This window comes from Elephas maximus, chromosome 8 (genome assembly GCF_024166365.1).
Source record: "Elephas maximus indicus isolate mEleMax1 chromosome 8, mEleMax1 primary haplotype, whole genome shotgun sequence".
In the NCBI taxonomy this organism is placed as follows: Eukaryota; Metazoa; Chordata; class Mammalia; order Proboscidea; family Elephantidae; genus Elephas; species Elephas maximus.
In genome coordinates, this window is record NC_064826.1 from 78,220,121 (window position 1) to 78,234,963 (window position 14,843).

The window sequence follows — 14,843 nt, forward strand, 5'->3', positions numbered from 1 at the left end:
TACTTCATCAATTTTTCCTTTTGCTTTAGCTGCTCGACGCTCAAGAGCAAGTTTCAGAGTCTCCTTGGACATCCACCTTGGTTTTTTCTTTCTTTCCTGTCTTTTCAGTGACCTTTCTTCATGGATGATGTCCTTGATGTCATTCCACAACTCGTCTGGTCTTTGGTCACTAGTGTTCAATGCATCAAATCTATTCTTGAGATGGTCTCTAAGTTCAGGTGGGATATAGTCAAGGTCATATTTTGGCTCCCATGGACTTGCTCTGATTTTCTTCAGTTTTAGCTTGAACTTGCATATGAGCTATTGATGGTCTGTTCCACAGTTGGCCCCTGGCCTTGTTCTGACTGATGATACTGAACTTTTCCATCGTCTCTTTCCACAGATGTAGTCAATTTGATTTCTGTGTGTTCCATCTGGTGAGGTCCATGTGTATAAAAATATAGTCGCCATTTATGTTGGTGAAAGAAAGTATTTGCAATGAAGAAGTCGTTGGTCTTGCAAAATTCTATTATTCGATGTTCAGCATTGTTTCTATTACCAAAGCCATATTTTCCAACTACTGATCCTTCTTCTTTATTTCCAACTTTCACATTCCAATCGCCAGTAATTATCAATGCATCTTGATTGCATGTTCGATCAATTTCAGACTGCAATAGCTGATAAAAATCCTCTATTTCTTCATCTTTGGCCCTAGTGGTTGGTGCATAAATTTGAATAAGAGTCATATTAACTGGTCTTTCTTGTAGTCGTATGGATATTATCCTATCACTGACAGCATTGTACTTCAGGATAGATCTTGAAACGTTCCTTTTGATGATGAATGCAACACCATTCCTCTTTGAGTTATTCCCAGCATAGTAGACTATATGATTGTCCGATTCAAAATGGCCAATAGCAGTCCATTTCAGCTCACTAATGCCTAGGATATTGATGTTTATGCGTTCCATTTCATTTTTTACAACTTCCAATTTTCCTAGATTCATACTTCGTACACTCCAGGTCCCGATTATTAATGGATGTTTGCAGCTGTTTCTTCTCATTTTGAGTCATGCCACATCAGCAAATGAAGGTCCCGAAAGGTTGACTCCATCCATGTCATTAAGGTCACCTCTACTTTGAGGAGGCAGCTCTTCCCCAGTCATCTTTTGAGTGCCTTCCAACCTGGGGGGCTCATCTTCCAGCACTATATCAGACAATGTTCCGCTGCTGTTCATAAGACTCTCACTGGCTAATGCTTTTCAGAAGTAGACTGCCAGGTCCTTCTTCCTAGTCTGTCTTAGTCTGGAAGTTCAGCTGAAACATGTCCTCCATGGGTGACTCTGCTGGTGTTTGAATACTGGTGGCATAGCTTCCAGCATCACAGCAACACACAAACCCCCACAGTATGACAAACTGACAAAATGATAATTAAATTGTGATAATTACAAAAAGGCTTGAGGAAAGTGCTCCAGAAAACTTATACGCACTGTAGAGTCCATGCATCTGTTCATTGATCTGGATGTAGTTAGGAATATCAAGCAGTATAGACATGGTCCCCATCTTAAGGATCTGTTTAGACAAACAATACATAATTTCACAACAAGTTGAAGGTAATAATTATACTAACAAGTGATATTTTGGTTAGGCAGAGATGGGACCCATCACTGGGCTAGAATAATCAGGAAGGCTTTGTGGAGGAAGGACATGATTGGGCCCAGGAAACGGATTGCTTTTGCGATAGGCATAGAGAGAAGAGTGAAGGCGAAGGCACACCCTGAGCAAAAATAGAAGGAAGAAGGCATTTTAAACATCAGTGGATTAGTTACCTTGGCTGTGGTAAAAGATCTTGTTGTTGTTATTGTTGTTGTTATTTGCTATTGAGTCAATTCCGGCTCATGATGACCCCATGTGTACAGAGTAGAACTGCTCCACAAAGTTTTCAAGGCTGTGATTCTGACTCATGGCCACCTCATGTGTGCAGAGTAGAACTGCTCCACAGGGTTTTCACGGTTGTGACCTTTCGGAAGCGAATCTCCAGGCGCGTCTTCCCAGGTGCCTCTAAGTGGGTTGGAACTGCCAATCTTTAGGCTAGTAGTGGAGTGTTTAACTGTTTGCGCCGCCCAGGGTCTTGGTAGAAGATCTATGTTTGAATTATAAATAAAAATGGAATAATAAAACTGATAGTAACATATTGTGGTGAAATTTGACTAACTGGGGGAGGAGCTTGGATTTTATCTTGTGGATCAGTAGTTCTCATCCATGGTCAAAAATCAGGATCATCAGAGGAGCTTTATAAAAATAGATTCCTGGACTATGAAGATTATTGTTCTGAAAGACTTCTTAAACCTTGAACCAAAACTAGCCCTAAGATCATCTTTTAACTAAATAACAGATGGACTCACAAAATAAAGAATATCACCTGTGAGTACTGTGCTCCATTAAAAAATCTTCTTTATGAGACCAAATGGTAAACAATTACTTTAAAACAAAGACAAGAAAGTAAGGGGACAGGGAAACTAGATTGTTGGAAATGGAACAACCATAACAGAAATATTGAGACTGTTCATGCATTGTGAAAAATATAACCAATGTTACTAAACAATTTGTGCATAAAGTGCTGAATGGAAACCTCAAGTGCTGTGTAAACCTTCACCAAAACACACACACAAAAGATCCCTGGGCCCCTCATCAACTGCAATAGTCCCTGCTTACCCATGGTTCTGCTTTCAAAGGTTTCAGTTACCTTCAGTCAATCACAGCTCGAAAATGTTAAATGATTACATAGCATGATGAAATCTCATGCTGTCCCGCTCCATCATTCACGCAATTTTTCTTACAGTATATTGTTATAATTGTTCTATTTTATTATTAGTCATTGTTGTTAACCTCTTCCTGTGCTTAATTTATAAATTAAACTTTACCATAGGTATGTGTGTATAGGACAAATCATAGTATATATAGAGTTTGGTACTAGCTGCTGTTTCAGGCATCCACGAGAGGTCTTGGATCATAACCCCCATGGATAAGGGAGGACTGCTGTACACAAGAACCTTACTGAGACCCAAGGCTCTAGGATCTGCAGTCTTTTAAAGTTCCTTAGATGGTTCAGCCCATGGACCAAAGTAAGGGAATCTTTTTTTAATAATGTTTTGTTGTGTTTTCAGTGAAGGTTTACACAGCAGCTTAGGTTCCCATTCAACAATTTTGGCACAAATTGTTTAGTAATATTGGTTGCATTCTTCACAATGCATGAACATCCTTAGTATTTCCATTATGGTTATTCCATTTCCATTAATCTAGTTTCCCTGTCTCCTTATATTCTTGTCTTTATTTTAAAGAAACTTAAATAAGTTGCTTTTGACTTGCAATTTAAAATAACACTGTAATTATTATTTTGGTGCTCAAGGCTTTTTTTTTTTTTTTTAAGATAGAGTATCATCCATGCCTCACACCATACACAAAAACTAGTTCAAAAAGAATCAAAGACCTAAGTATAAAACCAAAAACTATAAAGATCACAGAAGAAAAAGGATCAGGGCTAGAGGCCCTAACACAGGCCATTAACAGGATACAAATCATAACTAACAACACACAAACTCCAGAAGGCAAGCTAGATAACTGGGATCTTCTAAAAATTAAACACTTACACTCAGCAAAAGACTTTACCAAAAGAGTAAAAAGAGAACCTACAGACTGGGGGAAAAAAATTGGCTATTACAAGTCTGACAAAAGACTAATTTCTAAAATCTATAGGAAAAGCCAACACCTCTACAACAAAAAGACAAATAACCCAATTAAAAAATGGGCAAAGGAAAGTGAACAGACACTTCACCAAAGAAGACATTGAAGTGGCTAACAGACAGATAAGGAAATGCTCGCAATCACTAGCCATTAGAGAAATGCAAATCAAAACCACAATGAGATGCCACCTCACCCCAGCATTACTGGCATGAATAAAATAAATAAATAATAAATGTTGGAGAGGCTTCAAGGATATTGGAAATCTTACGCACTGATGGTGGGAATGCAAAATAGTACAATCATTTTGGAAAATGATATGGCACTTCCTTAGAAAGCTAGAAATAGAAATATCATATGATCCAACAATTCCATACCTAAGAATATAGCCTAGAGAAATAGGAGCTGTCACACGAATAGACATATGCATACCCATGTTCATTGCAGCATTGTTCCTAATAGCAAAAAATGGAAACAACATTGATGTCCATTAACAGATGAATGGATAAACTATGCTACACACACAATGGGGGTATTATGTGAGGATAAAGAACAATGATGAATCTGCGAAGCATCTCACAACATGGATGACTGAAGGGCATTACGCTGAGTGAAATAAGTCAATCACAAAAGGACAACTATTGTATGAGACCACTACTATAAAAGCTCATGAAAAGGTTTACACACAAAAAGTAACAATCTTTGATAGTTACGAGGGAGGGAAGGGGTGGGGATGGAAAAATACTAAATAGACAATACGTAAGTGGTAACTTTGGTGCAGGGTAAGACAATACACAATACTGGGGAAACCAGCACAGCTTGTACAAGGCAAGCTCATGGAAACACCATAGACACATCCAAGCACCCTGGGGAACTAAATTGCTGGGCTGAGGGCTGTGAGGACCATGGTCTCGAGGAACATCTAGTTCAACTGGCATAACATAGTTTGAAAAGAAAATGTTCTGATGAATAGCGTCTGGGGTCTTAAAAGCTTGTGAGTGGCCACCTAAGATACTCCACTGGTCTCACCCCCATTGGAGCAAGTGAGAATGAAAAAAAAACAAAGACAGAAGTGAAAGGTTAGTCCAAAGGACTAATGGGCCACTAGTACCACAGCCTCCACCAGACTGAGTCCAGCACAACTAGATCATGCCCAGCTACCACCACTGACTACTCTAATAGGGATCACAGTAGGTGGTCCTGGACAGAACTGGAGAAAAATGTAGAACAAAATTATAACTTACAAAAAAAGACCAGACTTACTGGTCTGACAGAGACTGGAGAAACCCCAAAAGTATAGAGTCGGACACCCTTTTAGCTCAGTAATGAAGTCACTCTTGAGTTTTACATTTCAGCCAAAGATTAGACAGGCCCATAAAACAAAATGAGTAAAGGGGCACACTGGTCCAGGGGTAAGGACTAGAAGGCAGGAGGGGACAGGAAATACAGAACCCAATTTGAGAAGGGGAGAGTGTTGACATGTCGTGGGGTTGTTAACCAATGTCATAAAACCATACGTGTACTAATGGTTTAATAAGAAGCTAGTTTGTTCTATAAACCTTCATCTAAAGTACAAAAAAAAAAAAAAAAAAAGACAGAGTATTCATCTAAACAAATTATTGGGTCAAAAATTATGATTATTTGAAGGCCTATAATGTATTATTACCAAGTTGTTTTTCAAAAGATTTTTAAAAAATTCTGGCTTCTGGAGCAGTTCATGAAAGAGTACTTTATTAACCACACCTCAATACGTTGAAAAAATGCTTAAAGCAATTTTTATTAATTTGATAGGTGAACATATTGTCTTACTTTTGTATCTCTGATAGCTAGTGGGATTACTTTACTCAAATTATCTTTTGCCTCTTCTCCTGTAATATTTTATTCCAATTCTTTGCCCAATAACTTCTTGAACATATTAATATTTTTCCTACCAGCTTGAATAAGCAGATTTCTGACAGAAGTACTAAAATACGTCTGCTGGAATTAATTCAGATTTTATCTGTGATTGGTAGTTTGGCTATCTCTTTCAGTTATTTCCATAAATACAAAAGTTTAAACATTTTGTCTTTTGCTCTTTCCCATTGTAATTTCTTCTGACCCTTTTAAATTTATAAAACCCTTGCGTCTTCAGAAGGTCCCTGAGTGGTGCAAGTGGTTTGCAATCAATGCAAACCTAAAGATTAGCAGTTAGAACCCATCCACGAGCTCTGTGGAAGAAAGGCCTGGTGAACTGCTTCTGTAAATTTACAGCCAAGAAAACCCTTTGAAGCAGTTCTACTCTGTAACGTACTGGGTTGTCATGAGCCAAAATCATCTCAGCGGCGACTGCTTTTGCCTCTTCAGAGAGTTATCAAACACTCATTTCTATTTTCTTTTAATTTAAAAAAAAAAGTAGCTGTGATTTGACTTTTAACAGCTAATTCTTAGTCTACCTGTAATTGATTTATTGATTTGGTAGTATGGCTGAGACAATTATCAAAATTAAAAAAAATATATATGTATAGACTTTTTTTTCTATAAATATTTAACCAGGTAACACCAGAGGCTCTGTCTTAGTCATGTGTACGCATTGTGCAGGACTCAACACAGAGCTTACACAAACCAGGCACAGAATAAAAGCTGGTAACACTTGGCATGTAACTGATTTTATGCCATTAACTGTGACTTGAAGAAATAAAGAATCACTGACATTTTTTTTTTTTTTTAATAACAAAGAGTCACTGACACCAAGAATCATTGGTACTGAGCTGGTGCAGTGTCCTATTGCATGTCATAATTTCAATTTTGCCATTTATCCCAAGATTCCTTTAATAGAAGCTTTATTTTCTTCAAGAGAGGAACTATAATGCCTGAAGGAAGCTTTCAATATTTCTGCAACCAAAAAGAAAAAAAAAAAAAAAGATGTACTGAGCAGGAGTTCTGTTGTTATTCTTCAAGTTCTCTTTTCATTATCTTTTGATGTAGCAAAGAAGTTATTTAAATTACGACATAGTTCAGCTGGTGGCTTCAACATTCATGCAAAACAAGAAAAAAACTTTCACAAATACAATCCATATGACTTAAGAGCAACAGAAAACAAAATAGATAAACGGGACTTCACCAAAACCAAAAACTTTTCTACATCAAAGGATTTCATCAACAAAATTAAGAGGAAACTTACAGAAGGGGAAAAAATATTTGAGAACCATATATCTGATAAGAGTTTCAAATCCAGAACATATAAAGAACTCTTATAACTCAAGAGCCAAAAGACAAGAAGCCTAATCAAAAAATGAGCAAAGAAATAGGTATTTCTCCAAAGAAGATATACAAATGTCCCATAAACTCATGAAAAGATGCTCAATGCCATTAGCCATGAGGGAAATACAAATTAAAACCATAATGAGACCAAATTAAAACCATAAAACCACTTCACCCCCAATTTAAAAAAAAAAAAAAAGAGCCCTTTGCCCTCAAGTTGATTCAAACTCATGGAGACCCTATATAGGACAGAATAGAACTGCCCCAGAGTTTCTAAGAAGCACCTTGTGGATTTGAACCACCAACCTTATGGTTAGTAGCCATAGCTCTTAACCACTACACCACCAGGGTTTCCCCAATAGGATGACTATTATCAAACAAAAAAGGGAAAATAACAAGTCTTGGAGAGAATGTGAAGAAATTTATTGTGAAAACATCATGCAAGGCATTTTAATCAATGATGCATGAAGTTTCTGGGAAAACAAATGAAGGAAAACCTCACTCTCCTTTAAAAAAAAATAATAAGTCTGAGATTGTAATGATACATAAAATTCTAAGAAAGGAAAATTTTAATTGGATAATGAAAGAGGATGATGAAAATACTCCCTCAAAAACACACACTTCCAAATGCACACATACAATACCTTTACAAATATGGAGGGGCTATGTACTCAGAAAGGAGCCCTTTTGGTGCAGTGGTTAAATGCTTGACTACTAATCAAAAGGTCAGAGATTCAACCCTACAAGCTGCTCCAGGGAGAATCATGTGGCAGTCTGCTTCCATAAAGATTTACAGCTTTGGTGTCTTAGGCTGGGCTACCTAGAGAATCAAAACCAGTGAATCGTGTGTGTGTGTATATATATATATATACACACACACACACACACACACAGATTTATATAAAGGAAATGGCTCACACGGTTGCAGAGGTTGAAAGTTCCAAGTCCATGGGTCAAGCATCAAGTGGAGGCTTCTTCTGACTCATATAGCTGCACAGGCTGACAAACCCAAGATCAGCAGGTCAGACAGCAGGCTGCTGGCTCACGGGCTGCAGAGGCTGACAAATCCAAGGATGGCAAGTAAGACATCAGGCTGCTGACTCAAGTCCCAAGAACCAGAGGTCAGATAATGACAAGTTGAATGCAGGACCCAGAGGAAGAAAAAAGCCAGCTAGCTTTGCCAGAAAGTCCATATATATTGGATGCAGGCCACATCCCCAAGGAAACTCCCTTTCAACTGATTGGCTGCTCATAACAGATATCATCAGGGAGATGGTTACATCATACATGATAGATTGATTTCTGAGGAGGTTTGTGATTTCAAAATGACTCAAACTCTTTCTCTTTGTTGTTTCTTGACCATTTATAAAGTCTTGCCCTGACTTCAGAGTCGATTTAGGACTAGATGCACTCTGAGCAGCATAATGAGACCTGCTGCTTCCTGCTCCCATGCTGCATTAAGGAACCTTTTTATTGTGTATCCTGCAATAACCATCATAGTCTTTCTGAAAACTGGGCCTTCTGTGCCATCTTCTGAAGCTCCAAGTCTATGTTAGATTTCTCTATTCATCTTTTATACAAATTACACTTTTCTTTGGAAGGTCCTACGTTCTTTTGAAACTAACTTGTTTCTTTATTTATTAAATTGCCTGCCTCTATAAAGTAGAATACACATCCCATGTGATTGACACTTTTGTCTTATCCACTACTGTACTCCAATGTTTGGCATGTAAATATTTATGTAATGGGTAAAAAAAAAAATATGCCTTTATTCCAATGACATATTCTGAGGTGTTTCAGAATAAAAAGGCCTGGTGATTTACTTCTCAAAAATTAGCCATTGATAACCCTATGGATCACAGTTCTATTCTGCCACACATAGGTCACCATGAGTTAGAATTGGCTTGATGGCAACTTGTTAATTAATTACTTAGAACATTTTTAGAGCTTCATCTGTGTGTTGTCTTATCGCCTCCCCATTATTCTCATAATCTTTATCAGAATTCTTCACTGGAGAGTGCTGGCGACAATGCTTCTTTCTTAAAGCCCAGCTCCACCTCACTCCAGACCAGCAGTTCTCAAAGTGTGGTCCAGGAACCATTGGGGGTCCTTGAGACCCTTTAAAGGGGTTCATGATGTCAAAACAATTTTCACAATAATTCTAAGGTTTGATTTGCCTTTTTCATTTGATCTCTCATAGTTGCATGGTGGAGTTTTCCAGAGGCTATAGCAAGTGTGATGACATCAATGCTATGGCTTCGAATAGAATGTGTGCTTATATAATACTCTCATATTTTAAAAACAAAAACTGTTTTAATATGATAATATCATTAACTGTAACCCACATAAACATAGCTCTTTGAGATTCTCTCTAATCTGCAAACCATTGTCATGCATGAAGGTTACATACGGTTTTAAGGGAAAATGAACTCAGAATTTTAAATAAATAACTTACAAGGGGACTTCTAGAAACATCATTCATAAGCAATGGACTACATCTCTACACATGTCACAGGATGTTAAATTTGATTTTTCCTATTGTCAAATTTCAGCCCACCCTATAGGACAGAGTAGAACTGCCCCATACGGTTTCCAAGGAGCACCTGGGGTATTTGAACCACTGACCTTTTGGTTAGCAGCCATAGCTCTTAACCATTGTGCTACCAGGGTTTCCCAAAATTTCAAATTTCAGCAGAGGCCCCTAAATCCAACAGATGCCAAAAACAAATGAAAGGAAAACCCCATATCCTGTATTGAGGGGTAATACCATCTATGTAGTACATGTTAAATTGTGCAACTGATTATTACAAAAGAAGGGAACAAATTCTCTGGGCCAAGAAGGCAGTAATGATTCCTTTGAAGCAAGTAATAAATTTGCTGTGTATTTTTCTTTTCAAACACTTCCAGGGAAGAGGAGATGGAGCTTCTTCCTATTCGTCTTAAATTAAGTGAGCAGGACTTTGAAAGAACCAATTAGAAAACTTATGTTTCCCCCTCAAGGGTGGGGTGACGGTGAAGTCCGAAAACAATCCAGAAGCAATAAATTAGCCGGCATCTAGAGAAGATAAAATGAAGAGCAGAAGGGCCGCCCTTCAACTGAAAATGAATGAAAGATACATGTTTTCCCTGGGCCAGATATGAATCTTGCAGAAGGAAGCTGGCTATAAGCTCTCTTGAAGAGGAAGAGGGCTTCTGGCTGTGAAGCAAACATGCATTACTGAAGCTGAAAGAGTTCTGTGTAAAAGGAGTGTTAGGTCTGGGAAGCAAGTGGAGTGTAAGGTCTTCAGGGAATTCTCAAAAGTGTCCTACAAGAGAGAGCCAGCTTTCATACCTACCACAACTAGAGGGTACCAATGCCCTATTAAAACTGTACCAATCACACAACAGAGAACCCCTGAGGGAGCAGGAGAGCAGTGGGATGCAGACCCCAAATTCTCATAAGACCAGACTTAATGGTCTGACTGAGACTGGAAAGTCCTCGGTGGTCTTGGCCCCCAGACCACCTGTTGACCCAGGACAGGAACCATTCCCGAAGCCAGCTCTTCAGACATGGATTGGACTGGACAATGGGTTGGAGAGGGATGCTGGTGAGGAGTGAGCTTCTTGGATCAGGTGGACACTTGAGACTATGTTGGCATCTCCTGCCTGGAGGGGGGATGAGAGGGTGGAGGGGGTTAGAAGCTGGCGAAAGGAAACGAAAAGAGAGAGCGGAGGGAGAGAGCAGGCTGTCTCATCGGGGGAGAGTAACTGGGAATGTGTAGCAAGACGTATATGGGTTTTTGTGTGAGGACTGACTTGATTTGTAAACTTTCACTTAAAGCACAATAAAAATTATTAAAAAAAAATTTTTTTTAAACTGTACCAATCAAGTAAAGACATCCCCTAATTAGCTCTCATGCCTGCTTGCCTTCACCTACCAGAAAATGCAGCTAGAAAGTAAGTCAGGAGGTGGTCCATGGAAGAGGAAAAGCCAACCACTTCGCCTTTCCCCACTGCAAGATTCCCAGCCTGATAGAAAATGGAAGTCATATGTCGAATGAGAGATTTCAGAAGCTGTGAGTTTTGATATTACACTGGACAAGGGTGTTTAATACCTGGGAAAAGGATGCTATTTATGTATTACCTGGACAAACTATGAGATTTATGCATGTTTCTATCCAGGAGTGAGAGGGAGAAGTCCACAGAGTAGATTTTAAAGGGACAGAGATTTAAAAAATAAATAAATAAAGTTGACTTCTAGGACCCTAGGAAAGGCAGCAGCTTGTTCATGTGTTTCAGGAGACCTGTTACCCCCTGCAAAAAAAACCAAAACCAAACCCATTGCTGTCTAGTCGATTCCAACTCATAGCAACCCTATAGGAGAGAGTAGAACTGCCCCATAGGGTTTCCAAGGAGCAGCTGTTGGATTTGAACTGCCAACCTTTTGGTTAGCAGCTGTAGCTATCAATCACTGTGCCACCAGGGCTCCAAGACATGTTAAAAAAAAAAAAAAAACTAGTGCCATCGAGTCGCAAGACATGTTAACTCCTGCTAAATCTATCACAGATTTCTTATTCCGGCTTTCAATATGACTCCAACCTCTCTTTCCATTATTACCTTTCTTGAAACACTTGCTTTTGTTCCAGCCAAAGAGGACTCCTTGCTATCCTACATCAACCAGCTGAATTCTTCCAAACAACTGTACACACACACACTCATAGTCACACCCATATGAGTTCCTCTTTCTAGAATTTTCTTCCTCGTATTTCTGCCAGTTGAAATCCTTTCTGACTTTCCAGGTTCTCTTCAAAAGCTCTTTTATAAGCTTGTAAAGAAGAAACAGCTGGGATACCAAATCCTAAAATCCTTTATGAGCTGCCAGTGGCATATGGCACCACCTCTGTTTGACTTCTGAGGGTTATTTCCATCAAACACGAGGGTTATTTATACCAAACAATGATAAGCTGCTAATTACTTGATAAGGATTAGTAACAAGTGCTAAGTTCATCTCCTGCTCCAAGCATAGAGTCGGGCCATTAGTACTTCTCCGGCCACTTTTACACCTTTAGTACAATACCAAGAATAAGAAGTGTCCCCATTTCCAAAGGGCCCATCGATAGTGTCACTTCAGAACACTGGGCTCTCCCATAAAAACTGCATTGGCCATAGGAGATGGAAGAGAGCATGCAAAGGGGAAATTGAAACTCTTGCATCCTCCAATTGAATGTACTCCACTCTTGATTAGGGCCTCTTAAATATGCATATTTGAGGATTCGATTTTGTTTGTCCTATACTCATTATTATCATATATCATCCAGTCTTTGGAGAAGGTGGTTATATTTATTAATTTATGCTTTTGGTGTTGATTGAGCAAATGGAAACAATTTGCTCTCCCCTAGAGGTTAGAGTGGGAAACCAACAAAGCCTTTTGTTGATCTGTTGCCCAGAACACAGAAATAGTTTGCCTCTTTTATAGGACTTAAATTATATTGCTTTATTAGATGGCTATGGCTATATGCCTATGTAGGAGGCCACAAGAAATATATCCTGCAAAGGCAAGATCTTTCTTACTAATATTTTGTATCCCTGGAGAAGGACATCATGCTTGGTAGATGGTCAGCTAAAAAGAGGAAGACCCTCAATGAGATGGATTGACATAGTGGCTCCAACAACGGGCTGAAGCGTGACAACAACAGTAAAGATGGCACAGGACTGGGCAGTGTTATACATGGGGTCTCTATGAGTCGGAACTGACTTGGTGGCGCCTAACAACAATAACAATATATGTATCTTCTGTAGAAGCTAGCACATCAGAGGTATCCACTAAATACTTATTATTTTAATATAATTAAAATATTGCTATATTGCAATCCCTTTGAATATAACCTAAGATTGAGTGTGACTTTCTTGAACTACATTCAATATTTGTACTTGAACTACATTCAATTATTTATTGATATCTGAGGGATTCTTCTTTATAAAACAATTTTCCTTTTATACTGTCTTAATATATGGACCCTAAAAAGATTATAGTAAGACTCAATGTAGTAAGTTGCTTATCACTTCATTATATACAGTACTTAGAAACCCGTTATCCATTGTGAAAATCCTTGTGAAAGTGCATGGACCTATTTTATTCTACAGACTCTTTCACTAAGTTCAAAACCACAATATCTTAGCAGCTTTTATTTTTCTTCCAAAACAGCACAAGTTATTACACTATAGTATGCATTGCATCCTTGCCAAAGCATTTCAGCCAAGCCTTTTTTTATATAAGCACAAAGGCATCCAACAACAATAAGCTTTTATTTTTCTCTCCACTATTATGTAAATTAAAAGAATCAATGCATATTTCTTATGCCCTGGGGCTAAAAAAATCACTAACATTTAAAAAGTATTATTCAAAGCCAAAATTGTGAGATATTATTCCTCGACTGACAGAATTTTTTTTCCCCTTAAGGGAACATTTTACCTGGCATTTTATATGTTTTTATAACAATTTTGCTTGGTAAGACATCTGAAAAGGGTTGCTTATGGATTCAACCATTGGTTTTCTTTTGTTTTTCTTTCTTTTTTCAAAATACAGTATGTTTGAGTCAGTACCTTGTTTTGCTCACCCAACAATAAGGTTGAAATACACACATATACATATTTGGACAATTTGGGGACTTTTCTGAACCATCTAAAGCAAGATAATGAAAGTTCGTTATCAACAAATGCATTTTTTCAAGCAATGGTTCAAATTAACCTAAAAATTCTGGAGGAATTTCTCTAAGGTTTTATCCTCTACAATTTTTATAAAAAATCACTAGTTTCTTTTTCTCAAGACTTACACATTAGTCTGCAAAGTTAGGCTTAACACAAGAAAATAATCAAGGTTATGGAACTAATTCTTACTTCGATAGTTAGCAATGACCAAAGCCACTTAGTGAGGAAGAATAAGACAAGATTTAGAAAAGGAGCCAATCAGAGGAATGGATCTGCTGTGCATCAAAAGATTTTTTTTTCGATTTTCTAAAACCTCACTCAAAAGCATTTGCAATATAGAAAGAAATGCTTCTGGTGGTGAATAAACATGGCATTTCAAATATGTAAAATGGTCCAACTCAAATTTTTCAATGGAAACATTCTGTAAGATTCTTCAGAGCCATATTAAGTGACCAAAACCCAAAAAACCAAACCCAGTGCCGTCGAGTCAATTCCGATTCATAGCGACCCTATAGGACAGGGTAGAACCACCCTATAGAGTTTCCAGGGAGTGCCTGGTGAATTCAAACTGCTGACCCTTTGGTTAGCAGCCGTAGCACTTAACCACTATACCACCAGGGTTTCCATATTGACAGGTGTTTTTTTCTGTGCCTTAATGAGTATTGGCCATCATCAACATGATCATTTTGAAATATGACATTTTAAGAGTGACCACTTTGAGAGTATCTGAAACTAAAGATAGGGTTAATATGACAGCAATATAACTAGCTGAAAAATAAAGAATTTGGCCAAACAGCTTCTTTGTCTGCACAATACCAATCTGACTAGTTTTTTTTTTTTTTTTTTAATATGCCCATTACCAAAATAAGTTCAGGAGCCAATTTGGATGACAGTTACAGTCAAAGTGGTCATTATGGTACAACAAGATCTGAGTTTTAAGGTCTGGGCTGACCTTACCCCCTGTAGCTCAGATAATCACAGTGATGATAGTAACCAAAATTTAGGGTTGGAATTTTTCTGAAAGAATTATGTGGCTAGAGACACCTCCTCAGTTGACCGGTTGTTTCCCTGTTTCATAGGCACATTTATAGATTAGCTTGGGAGTCTCAACTTCCCTCATTTCATTGTAAAATTTGTTGTAACTTTAAAATTTCTTGTGAGATATCCACAGGTAATATGAGGTAAAAATGGAAGAGAGA

General features: G+C 38.1%; 1 long non-coding RNA gene across 1 annotated transcript in view; it reads right to left on the reverse strand.

The window, feature by feature from the left end:
- Positions 1 to 7,890: 7,890 nt before the first annotated feature.
- LOC126081446 (uncharacterized) overlaps positions 7,891 to 14,843 on the reverse strand; it is a 230,027-nt gene continuing 223,074 nt past the window's right edge. The window contains exon 3 of the long non-coding RNA XR_007518395.1: positions 7,891 to 8,015. This is a non-coding gene — a long non-coding RNA (uncharacterized LOC126081446). The remainder of the gene's footprint in view (positions 8,016 to 14,843) is intronic.